This window comes from Meriones unguiculatus (assembly GCF_030254825.1).
Source record: "Meriones unguiculatus strain TT.TT164.6M chromosome 13 unlocalized genomic scaffold, Bangor_MerUng_6.1 Chr13_unordered_Scaffold_33, whole genome shotgun sequence".
In the NCBI taxonomy this organism is placed as follows: domain Eukaryota; kingdom Metazoa; phylum Chordata; class Mammalia; order Rodentia; family Muridae; genus Meriones; species Meriones unguiculatus.
Window position 1 is genome coordinate 1,680,248 of NW_026843645.1, and position 10,945 is coordinate 1,691,192.

A 10,945-nucleotide genomic window follows, 5' to 3' on the forward strand; every position below is an offset into this window, starting at 1 on the left:
ATAGCATGAGACAAGCCTGGGCTATAGGAGATAATTTTCTATATTGAAGTAAATAATACAGAGCACTTGAGAAAATAAAAAAAATAACAGTGTAATTACTAAGAAACACTAGGGACTAAATAATAATAAGAGATTAGAGCTATGATGCATTTAAAGAAAATGCAATTTAAAGAGAGAAACCAAGAGTTTCCTTTTTGAAAAGATGAATAATGCTGAAAAATGCATAGCTATAGTCACCTTGAGAAAGTTCAGGCCATTCCCTGGTAGAAAGAATATTGTTAATAAGACATCTCTAAGATATGTATATGTGTCTATATAAACATACATACTGTTTGTAAAAAGTTATGACACATGGGGCGCATATGTTCCCCACAGAGGACATAGACTACTATGTAATAAAAGCACCAGTGCCATGCATGGAAAACATTATCTTTCACATGAACAGTGTCCAACGCACATGAAAAACCCTTAGGTTGCTGCTGTTACCTTTGGTTCTATCCCAGAATTTGAAGGCAAGCCCCCATTTCTTGAAGCCAACATGGACTTCAGAAACAGGCCTCAGAGAATTCAAGTTGGGTTTGACCTGAAAGCCTCCTGAATGAAGACTAGATTTCATAACAATGGATGGTTTTATTTAGCTTGATAGTGTAGGCACGAAACCAACAGTGTTACGCAGCTGTACCTATAAACTACAGCAGTGATTACCATGGCAAGATATCCCCATAGCAGCACTCATATCTTGATGGTAACTAACATCTGTTCAGTTGAAATGAAGGCCCAACCAAGAAAATGGAAAAAAAATGTCTGGTATTAGAAACCTAGCCAAGTACTCCAGAAGAGTGAAGTCATGGATGTTAAAAAAAGAACCTACAGCATTAAACTTAATAAACCACAACTATTGACCTAATTCTAATTTATACACTTCTATCTACTTCTCTATATCCACTGCCTTCCTCATAGAAAATCATTGAAACATGAAAATTAGTTGAAATGCCATAACAACATATTGCACAATAACCAGGCTCTCTCTCTCTCTCTCTCTCTCTCTCTCTCTCTCTCTCTCTATATATATATATATATATATATATATACATATATAGATGAGCATAAATATAGCATTATTTATAAATATGTCATATGTAACTATAAAACGTAAAATTCTATACGACAGAAGACATAAAAATCAACTCTAATGTTAGGATCAAGAACCATGAATATTATGACTATGTTTTAAAGAGATTGTCATTAAAGTAGAATTCAATGGAATATAATTGGGATAATGGTGAATATTAAGTGTATGTGTAAAAAGCAATCTGTAATACTAGGCAAAACTATTTAAAAATATTCAACACTTGGTGAACAAACTATCTGTTTAAGAATGTATGAACTGAGTAAAATGATAATTATTATCTCCAGTATATATGAAAAAATAAAAAAAATGTTATGGGAAGCTCACAGGTTTCTTATCTATGATTTTGGTAGGCATAAGTTTATTGTGTAATTCAAGTGCTGATTTCTGTATTCCCCATATGTGGTTGCAAACCTTGTTCTGAGAATCTCTCTGAATTTTGTATAATCTAAATTTTTAGATCCAGGATACAGAGGCCTCGAAGAATAAAGGTCTGTGCTAAGGCTAGGTGAACCACACTATAATCATAGGTTTACAATAAACAGAAAGTTCTCAGATTAAAGGTGTGTATTAGGGCTCAACCAATAGTAAACAGGGTTTTACAATTCTCAGTTTTGGGATTCTCAAGGGGATTAAATACCCTGTCAAAAAAAAAAAAAAAAGAAAAAAAAAACAGACTCATAGACTTTGGAGAAATAGAATCAATAAAAGATCTCCTGGAGCTATCTCTTTCCCTGTTTTGAACTGTACTATAGAGCAACAGCAATTAAAAAAAAGGCTTGGTACTGGCATAGAAACATACTGGTGGATCTGTGGAATTGAGTAGAAGACCCTGAAATAAACCCACAAGCCTACAGATTCTTGATTTTTGACAAAGAAAACAACACCATACAATCAAAAAAATAGCATCTTCAAGAATTGGTGCTGGTCTAGCTGGATGTCTACATGTAGAAGAATGCAAATACATCTGTACTTTTCACCCTACACAAAACTATAGTCCACCTGGATGAAAGTCCTCAACATAAAACTAGACACACTAAATCTCTTAAAAGGAAAGTTAGAGAAGAGCCTTGAACTCATTGGCAAAGGAGACAACTCCCTGAACTGAACACCAACAGCACAGACTCTTAGAGCAACAGTCAATAAATGGGACATCACGAAACTGAAAATCTCATGTAAAGCAAAGGATACTGTCATCAGAACAAAACAACAAGCTAAAGACAAGGAAAGGATATTCACCAACCTATATTTGATAGAGGGCTAATATCCAGAATATATAAAGAACTGAAGAAGTTAAACAACAGCAAAGCAGTTTTTAAAATGGGGTACAGAGCTACTCAGAGAATTCCAACAGAGGACTATCAAATAGCAGGGAAGCACTTAAAGAAATGCTCAACATTCTTAGTCATCAAAGAAATGCAAATCAAAACAATCCTGAGATTCCACCTTACACCCATCAGAATGACTAAGTTTAAAAATTCAAGTGAGAACATATGCTAAAGAGGTTGTGGAGAAAGGAGAACTCTCTTACAAAGCTGGTAGGAATGTAAACATGTACAACCTCTTTAGACATCATTCTGGCATTTTCCCAGAAAATTAGCAATAGTGCTACCTCAAGATCCATCTAGAGCATTCCTGGGTACATATTTGAAAGATGCTCAACCATACAACAAGGACATTTTGTTCAACTATATTCATTGCAGCTTTATTCTTAATAGCAAGTTTCTTGAAATACCCTGGTTGTCCATCAACAGAGGAATGGAAGAAGAAATTGTGGTACATTTCCACAGTGGAATATTACTCAGCCATTAAAAATGAGAAAATCATGAAATTTTCAGGCAAATGGAGAGCACATACACACAAAAAAGATGATCCTAAATCAGGTAACCCAGAAGCAGAAAGACACCATGGTATATACTTACTTATAAGTGGATATTAGACATATGATATAGGATAAACTTACTAAAACACAGATTCCTAAAGAAGGTAAACAACAACAAGGACCCTAGGGAAGAGGCTTGATCCTCATTCAAAAGAGCAAACAGGATAGACATAGGAAATAGGAGAATACAGGGAACAGAACAGGAGCCCTCCATAGGGTCCTCTGAAAGACTCTAGTCAGCAAGGTATCAAAGCAGATGCTGAGACTAATTGCCAAATTTTGGGCAGAGTGCAGGGAATCTTATGAAAGAAGGCAGAGAGAGAAAGACCTGGAGGTTTCAGGAGATCCACAAGGAGATCAACAGAGCCAAAAAATCATGGGCCGGGGGCCTGCAGAGACTGATAAATCAACCATGGACTCTGCATGGAGAGGACCTAGACCCCAGGTATAAATTTTGTCGGTATTTAGTATTGCCTTTTCTGTTGCTGTGAGGAAACACAGTGTCTAAGTCAACTTTTACAATAAAGTTTCCTTTGGCTTATGGCTCCAGAGGGATACGGGATCACTATGAAAGTGGTGTGACAGCAAGTTTCAGATCTAGCAGCTGAAGAACTCACATCATCCTCTTGAGGCGTGAAGCAGAGAAGGAAACTGGAAATGCTATAGGGATATAAACTCTCAAAGCCCACCTCATATTACTTCAGTAGGACAGCATTTCTGAATTCTTCCCAAATGGCACCAAGCCTACATGCCTGCCTCTTGTTACAGGAGCCAACTCATGAGGAAGAAAAACTCTTTAAGTCAACCTTTAGAGGCATCAGAATCTGGGTTACAGAAAGGAATACATAGGCAGTATCCTAGCAACTGAATCTCTAGTGGGCAGGAAAAGAATGTAGTGAAGCTCGTTCCTTTCCCCAGGTGGCCAGACTTGTCTGCACCTGGCTGGCTTTCCTTCAGGCTTGTGCTTTAACTTTAAAGCAATGCCCAAAATTCTTTGGTGTCTCAAGGTCACATGTTTAGTAAAAATCAGGTGATACCAAGAGAGCTCATTGACAGCAGGAAGTTTATAGATGCCTCCATTTTCTTCTATGCAACAATAACCAAGAAGTCACATGGCATTTACCTTTTCATGAAATCGTTAGTAAAGAACATGGCAAATTCATGGTTGCCTCCATGGTGGTAAGGTTACTAGCCAAAAGATAATCAAACCACATGATTCCATTGTGCTCAAGGTCAATGGGGTGGTTTGAAAAAGAATGGCCCAGACAAGTTCATGTATTTGAATTTTTGACAAATTGGCAGTGCCAAGGTTGAGTAGTGGGGCCTTGTTGCAGGGAGTATGGCCTTGTTGGAGGAAGTGTGTCACTGGGAAAGTGGGATTTGACTTCTCATATGCTCAAGCAGGCCTAGGGTGACTCTGCAGCTGGCTGATCAAGATCTAGAACTGTCACCTCCTTCTCCAGCCCCATCTCTGCCTGCCCACTGCCATGTTTCCCTCCATGGTAATCATGGACTAAACCTCTGCAAATGTCAGCCAGCTCCTATTCAATCTTTTTCCTTTCTATGTGCATCCAAGGTCACCGCATGTTTTCATAGCAACAAAATCATAAGAAGAGTTAGCTCACCTTCAATGGATGGTGAGCTCAACACTCATTATCACATGGCCCTGTGGTATACATGGTTTAGATGACTCCAGTCAGACTCCCTTTTCTTTATAAAACCATGTTAGTTTGTCCTGGATACAGGAGGAGAAGATTTCTATGGCTGGGGTAATTAGGCATGGAACAAAGGAAAGAATTCTGTTGTCTCAATCAGAAACTGTGGAGTCCACATATTTTAGCAGAGGAACTGCAATTGTGGAAGCAAAGCCTTGTCATTCAGGGGTTTTACCTCCTCAGTCCCCAGACACAAGAGGTTTCTAGACCCCACTGTATTGTGGTTGACTGTGACGGGGCTGAGCTCAGATGGTTCTGGGACCTTTTATATGATCTGGTATTTAATACTTTGGGAAACATGCTTTCTAAAATAGTTAATCATAAGGAAAATATTGGCAGTGTGTGTGTGTGTGTGTCACTTTTGCTCAGAAAAGCATTGACTTATGGCATTGAAGACAGTCAAAATTAACCACCCCAAGAGACTGCCATTAACTGCAGAGCTGACCTAAATGTTGCCATCTTTTTCTGTGAGGACTGGTACAGAGGGAAATTACAGATAATGACACAGAGAGAGAGGATAGAGACTTGTACTAAAGTATGAAGCTTGGATAAAAACCTACATTGGAAAACTTGCAGTGTTCAATCTCTCCCTAGTCAGCGTAGGTCAGGGGAGATGAAGGAAGCCTGTCACAGAGCAGGAGGAGTTGGCTCCCCTGTGCCAACAAGAAATGATTTCTCTCTTCAGTTTGTTTCTACTTTCTTTTTCTCTAGAGCTATCTCTACCTTGGTGGCTCACCCATGTTGGTTTACATTTTGCTGAATGTCTTTTTATAAGATTTCTTGCACCCAAATTTCATATGAAGCACATGTCTCAACCCTGAGATGACCCAATTACCAAAACAGGACTTTTTGGTTCCCCAAAGCATTTCTTAATTTTGGTGTATGCACAGATGGTTCTTGCAGCCCTGCTAATTTCCTTGGACCACAGTCACTGTAATGTCTAGAGACCTGCACCCCAGGGGTTCCTTTACTCAGATGGAGAATTCTCAAGGTACAAGGCCATTACAGAAGCTGGTGGGAGGCATTTATCTTCAGAGGATGATTCAGGTGTTTCCTTGACTGACTTACCTTCTCACACTAAAATATGAATTGCTACAAATAATTGCCTGGACAAGACTACCTTTTCACTTCATCAGGAGGATGTGCTTGTTAAAAGGGAATGTACCTATTTGGGAGAAGAACAGTTCCTCAATAGCAAATGCACTTGGTTTTATCCTAAGGAATGTGGTGGTGACTGAGTTTCTTTTCTCCAAAATTTGTGGTTAGAGCTCACAATCTCCTTCACAATGTGAGTATGAAAGGAACTGGTGCATATGGAAAGAAGGAGGAAGGGGAAGGAAGACATTGCTCCAGGAAAAGAAAGGTCACTGATCCTGGTCATCAAATAACTAGAATTCAGACATGTTCCTGGGAAGGAAGAATATTATGCTGGATGGAGGACATGTTGAGATTAGAATTCCATATGTTAAATACAAGTTTTACATTCTTTGAGAGAAAAGACTTATGGTTGATATTTCTTTTTATATTTATTTTTAATTTTTGTATTCATTTTACATCCCAATCACAGTCCTCTCCCTCCTCTCCTTCCTATGGCTCCTTCTCACCCTATTTGTCCTTCCCCTTGTTCTCAAAAAAGGGAGCCTCTTTCCAGCACTGACACATCAATTCATATCAAGACTGAACTCCTCCTCATCCTCAGGCCAGGCAAAGCAGCCTGGTAAAGATGAAGCAGTGAAAATCAGGCAACACATTTATGTCATAGACAGCACTTATTTCTTACAAGCATCTGTGTAGCTGCATCTGTAGAAACCAGAGATTAACAGGAGAAGCATAGAAGGCTATTCTGATCTGCCCCATGTCTGGAGAAAACTCTAGAGATGAATGCCTCTCTATCTGGGAAAAAAAAATCTCAGTTTCTGAAAAGTCAGTAACCCATTTCTTGGCATATCTGCGTTTTTCAATTGTTGCTGTGTTAGCTTGTGGTTTTCCTACTAAGATGATTGAGATGGCTAATACATTGGTTTTAAATTGTTAAAAATTCTTATACCTTGTCTGTGTGTGTTCGTTGGCTTTAGCTGTCAATGTTACATAGCTTAGCATGATCTGAGGTAGTACCAACTGGGGGTTCCCCAGATGACAATCACTTGTGGCTATGTTTGTGGGTGAATACAGTGGTTGTGAATTCAGTGGCAAACCCCAGGCACTGATGGTCAAAATTTATCTCAACACGTGGCCTGGGCTGGTTAAGAAAATTTACATAGAAGTAGACAGTGACCTTGTAAAAGAACACAGCAACAAAAGTGTTCCACCATAATCCATGCCTTCATTTGATAGCCTGAGTTTCTTTCCTGAACTCCCTCAATGTTTGGGGCCTGCCAGCATCAGCCAAAGAAGCCAACTTATCACCTGAGTCATTTTCCATTAGTGGAGTTAATGACAGCAACAGAGAAGAAAGGAAGAACAAAATTTGTACCCTCAAAATATGCTTGTCATTGTCAGAAAATCCAAGTATTGTTGTTTTTACCAATACACAATATATAAGAAATCTAGATATCAAAAGCCACTTTATGTTTAACATGGAGCTTAATGTTTTATTCCAGGAAGTACTGAAAGAAGGGAGTGGCGAGAGAAATACAGGTCATGGAGGTCAAGGTAAGGGAAGATTCAGTGGAAAATAGACTCAATGAAAAGTTGACTAGAGGTTACATGATGATTTGAATGATGATGGCCCAATATGCTTATGTAATTGAAAGCTTGGTACTCATCTAATGGAACTGACTGAGGAAAATTAAGAGATAATGGAATCATTGGATGGGGTGTGTCACTCTCTGGAGTCTAAGTATGGCTCCATTTCAAAAAGAATAATGTGAGAAGGACAACCTGGTGAAAGAGCTGTCACCACACAATCATCTATTTTCTGAGTTATGGGGCCATGTGAGGGCACTGTGCTGGTGGAGTTCATGGAGATATGTGCATGTTTGAATGTGTATGTATGTGTGTGAGAGACAGAGAGAGAACAATCACCCAAAGGTTCTGGGACTGTGTTGAGCCCCTTGGAAGATGTATATGTTACAGGTATCTAAGGGCCCCAGTCTGTGTGTGAATCTCTCAGTCAGAAGAACAGGGAGGTTGTGTCCATGGAAGATAGGATTCAGCCTTATCTTTTGTGAAGTCCTGAGTGAGTTTTCCTAAATACAGAGCCATCTCATCAGCCCTTAGAAAGCAACATTTTAAAGCTTTGTATGTGTTTCTTTTATTTGGATGTTTTGCATTCACCTGTCTGTGTGTCTTAACTGCAAAGGCCAAACAGGACATCAGATCCCTTGGGGATGCATTTACAGCTTATGCTTAGCTAGCTTGTGATTCCTGAAATGGAACCTGTCTCCTATAACACCCAGATCTGCCCCATGTCTGGAGAAAACTCTAGAGATGAATGCCTCTCTATCTGGGAAAAAAAAATCTCAGTTTCTGAAAAGTCAGTAACCCATTTCTTGGCATATCTGCGTTTTTCAATTGTTGCTGTGTTAGCTTGTGGTTTTCCTACTAAGATGATTGAGATGGCTAATACATTGGTTCTAAATTGTTAAAAATTCTTATACCTTGTCTGTGTGTGCTCGTTGGCTTTAGCTGTCAATGTTACATAGCTTAGCATGATCTGAGGTAGTACCAACTGGGGGTTCCCCTATGCCCTCTATAACCAATTTTTATTTGAATTAATTTTACAGATTTTAATTAAAATATATTACATCATTTCCCCTATTTTTGTCCTTTCTCCACCCCATTTCAAATTCTTTCCTTCCAATGTCTTAAAAAAGAATGTGTGAATAAGTATGGATCGATGTATATAAACAAAACTTAGTCCATTTATATGGCATGTGTGGGTAAGGGTTTTTGTGCTTAACCCTTTCCATAGGGTATATAAATAAGGAACTCACCACTGCCTGAGGCTAATTCTCCCACTTCCAAGAGTATTCTAATCTTCAATGCCCAAAATAAGTCTAACTCTGAAGTGACCTGACCTGTCTTGGACAGGAAACATTAGCAAGCAAGGGGTGGCAAATTCCTTAGGTAACACATGGTGCTGGCATGGCCTGGATGTTCTGGGGCTGTAGGGAGGACTATGGACATTGGTCTTATCCAATCAGTCTCCGTTTCCATTATGGACCTCCCATTATATCATTGACCTTGAATATTTGCTAGGATGACATTGAAATCTTCAAGTTCCTGCCTCCTCTTTCTGAACACCATGACTATAGGCCTGTGTTACCAAGCCTGGCTTAGGTGGTTTCAACCTCAGTGATTTAGTAGAATGTTGGGATGAGTGTAATGAGTAGTGACACATACATATACATACTTATGTCTGTGAGGCACCTGCTCAGTATATGTTGAATAAGGACAGAACTCCGATTTACTATGATGAGTGATAAAAACTCAATGTTAAAGAAAAAAATATTTTTCTTTATAATTATAGGAGAGGATTTTAAGCCAAACAACTGTAGTTGAACAAAGATATTTTTTCTCTTACTGGAGTTAAGACCAGAGCCTGTGTCCTGCCTACCATGACCATTTGAACTCAGCGATTCATTCTCTATAAGCCCATTGAAAGAACTCAGTTACTGAGGAAGACCGTACCCAACTATACTGCAGGCACTAAGAAGGCAAGGTAAGCAGATCTAGTATGTATACTAAGTTCCATGTAGGCCTGAGATTCATGTTGAGACTATTCTTTTAAATGAAAAAAAAAAAAAAGAAATCAATGATTGAAAATGAAATCATCTTTAATTACTTATTTATTACAATTTATTCATTTTGTGTCCTGCCTGTATCCCCTTCCAAACCACCCATTCTCACCCACTTTCCATCTTCCCATATGCACTTTCCCTACTTCACTGATAAGGAGCTAGAGCAAAAAGAAAAAAAAAAACAATGGTTAAAACACAAATTATTAATAAAAACTGGAAACATATTAACATATTTCTTCATTGTGACTAATTTTGACCAGTGATGAATATATAAGGTTTCACTTTATCTTTCTTCCCACAGGTGAAATTTGCTATTTGAAGACATGATGAAGCATTTAAACACAGGCTTATCGCAAACAGTTCTCAGAGGCTTCACAGTTCCAAAGGAACTGCAGGGAAGCTCTCATGCAGAAAACATAAGTGTGGCCAGAGAAGTATGTGTAGAGAGAAAGAGAGACAGAAGGAGCAAAAGAAATAGAGAGAGAACACACAGAGAGTAAACAGAAAGCAGAGAAGAAACAAAGAAAGGAAGAGTGAGAGAAGAAAAGCATATAGAAGAAAACAAAATATCTAGCTATATGGGGAAGAGCCTCTGGGAGAGCTGAAGCCTATTCTACAGGACTAGAAAGTTAACGGTAGTGGTTGAGTATGGCAATCATGCCTTTTAGAAGGTAGAGACTGAGGGATGCTGGGAGAACCTGGAAGCCAGATCCCCTTCTGTCAAAAAGGCACCTCAGCAGCTTTTCTCAGGTGTGAAGTACAACATATGGTACCTAATTCACCCTTTAGGTTTAATATGTTTAGACAGCAGGTAAGAGATACACAACTCAGTAATATAACCACGCCATGTATTAAAAACTTCCCATCTGTAAATTTCTCCTCCATGCTCAGCTTATGTCTCTCCTGCAAGGTATTCAAAGAATGACATAATGTTATTGAGCAGAAAATACCTCATCTACAGGAATAGGTCTTTTGAACAATGACATTTCAGAGGAGATCAGAATTTCATGGAGTTCATTGATTGACTAGATATTCGCCCAAGGGAGATATAGGAATGTTTATTCAGAATATCCTTATTCCTGCTAGGCAGAGAGATTACAGGGATGACAGAGTGGGGACTGAGGAGATTTAAACTCCTATTTGAGACCACAAAGTGGTGGCCTGCTTGGTATTCTGACTAACAAGTACACATGTCTGAGAAGACAAAAGAAGAGGGGAAGAACTGGAGAATCCACCATAGCAGATACAGAGAATACAGTAGGAGGTAGCTTGCCCTCAGGTTGTTTAAAGCAGGTAACCAGACCTCAATCATCATATTTAGATGGCCAAAGGAGATGAAACAAAGTTGTGTCCCACTCTGTACATATCTGCCATGGCCTCAAACCCCATGAACCTTACACACAACCTTACACACACACACACACCAGAAGTGGTTCTTTTTTAGTAATTATCCTTTCTGTTACATTATCTAGAACCT